The sequence below is a fragment of the Euprymna scolopes genome, chromosome 26 (assembly GCF_053919585.1).
Source record: "Euprymna scolopes isolate OS-2025 chromosome 26, ASM5391958v1, whole genome shotgun sequence".
NCBI classification, from domain to species: domain Eukaryota; kingdom Metazoa; phylum Mollusca; class Cephalopoda; order Sepiida; family Sepiolidae; genus Euprymna; species Euprymna scolopes.
In genome coordinates, this window is record NC_136507.1 from 11,782,304 (window position 1) to 11,784,803 (window position 2,500).

General features: G+C 28.0%; 1 protein-coding gene across 2 annotated transcripts in view; it reads left to right on the plus strand.

Moving 5' to 3' along the window:
• The window catches only part of LOC145247917 (innexin unc-9-like), a 601,649-nt gene that overhangs the window by 149,806 nt on the left and 449,343 nt on the right, over window positions 1-2,500 (plus strand). The window lies entirely within an intron of this gene.

Below are 2,500 nucleotides of genomic sequence, written 5' to 3' on the forward strand. Positions count from 1 at the left end.
ATTTGCAGACATGTTTCTGTTCTAGCAGCAAATCAACTGAACTTCATTGGAAATTTCCTAGTATTAATGTGGGGATGAATCCATAACTTTTTAATATTCATTATTTCCTATTTTTGCGATTTAATTCTGTTTGCAAACAAATTAATTTGAATTCTACTGAAATAGAAATCATTGTATTCCTCCTTCCCTTCTCTACCTCCCCCTCCCCCTCCTCTCTCTTTCTCTTCCTCTATCTCTCTCTCTCTCTCTCTTTCTCTAACACACACATACGTTCACACTTTATATTTATTCAAACAGACTTTAATACTTAATAGATTTGTAAGCTTTTAAAAAAATACGCTATTTAATCTGCGTTGTTTCTTTATTTGTTTATGTTAACATTTAAATTTATAATGTTTTAGTAGACGGGCGTAATATATTAACCATAATGAATCTCTTTACTTCCGGCTTATCCGTACGGACAATCCGGAAGTAAATAAATTTATTACCCCAAAATTACAAATTTCACTTTATAAAATTAGAATCGTATGGTATTAACAACATATACAGTATTTATCTGCATTTTCTAAGGTGAGTAATATTAATTGTTATTTGGAAATCTCCAACAGGTGTACTGATCATGAAATGAAGGCTGAAAATAGTAACAAAATAATAAAATAACTATAGATATAGAATTTAAATGCGTCCATAATATCTTGGCCGTATTCGGTAAGTATAGCCTCATTTAAAATGTTACTATTATTCATATTGCTAAATATTAACCCTTGATTTTCTAGAAAATTGCCTCTGATATATATATATATATATATATATATATATATATATATATATATATATATATATAGTGTACTTTGTTAATCTTAATGTACGGACCGTATATATAAACATTTCTATGTCTAATCAGGATTTATATAAATATATATATATATATATAATGTAAGACCTTATTATATATCTATATTACAACGAGCACTGTTTTCTTTTCTTTTATTTTAAATGTATTATTGAATGCACTAATACATTAAAATATACTCTGCGCTTTAGACACTTGTTCTAATCCCCGAGGTATATATATATATATATATATATATATATATATATATATATATATATATATATATATATATATATATATATATATGATTGTTGTCTGGAAATAGATACGCAGATCTGTATTTTAGTATTTTTATATTTATGAAAACAATTTAAGATACATAGGTTCATACATATTTTGGCTGCGACTTAATTTCAAGCTCAGTTTTATCGAGTATCGTCTACTTGTGCTCTAAGCCCTTTCTGATAATGTGGACGACTCTTTCTCTGATTCTCCTTTATATCTTTATATAATGTATATATATATATATATATATATATATATATATATATATATATGTATGCACATATATATTGGTTTGTGTGCATATATGTATACATAGAAAAATTCATTGCTTGTGTCAGTACTAATGTTTCATATATATATATATATACATATATATATACCATATATTATATCACTTTATAATAGAGTATGATGTGCATATTCATGAAATAGTTATATATATATATATATATATATATATATATATAGGCTTATTCTACACGTTTACATACAAACACACATAGACACTCATATATATATATATATATATATATATATATATATATATATATATATAGTTTACTCCAGCAGTACCAAATTTATGAACTGACCTTAGTACTAAGATGAAATATATTCTTGATGAATAAGCTATTTCATAGTATGTATCAAAATATTTACATATTTATATACTGATAAGTAATTATATATAGATGCACAGACACACACACACACACACATATATGCATATATAAACATATATATATATATATATATATATATATATATATATATATATATATATATATATATTAACATATGAGTGATATACGGAGGTAACTAGTTAGATATTTACGGAATAATATAGGTAGATGAGCAGAAAAATAGACGAATAGTAAAGTCGCCAAGTGTTTGATAAATATACATTGCTTAAATTATAACTACATAGAAAGAAATAAACATTAGCTTCGCCCAACTGATATTGTATTGCTTTTGGCTCCGTTCATCTAGCAACAAATATCAGTTAGTATAATTATATATTCATTATATACTTAGACTGCATTGGGCCAGTCTGTAGTAGGAGAAGGAGAATGACCAGAAGGAAACTCTTTATAAGCAGTGAATATGCGAAGATGTTTGTGTGCTGTCAGAAGAGTGGTGTGTGTGTTTGTGTGTGTGTGAGTGAGGAGTCTCCTACTCACACATCCGTTCTCCCTCCCCCCTGTTAGTTTCCCATACACTACTCTCTTTTTACTACCACTCGCTGACATACGCGCTACGAAAAGCCTCACACGTGCCCGACAAGAGCGGAAAATTGAAAACGAAAGTGAAAGTAACAGGACGAAAACGGGCTATCAAGCAAAGTTGCTGACCACGACGACGACGATTACGACGACGACAGCG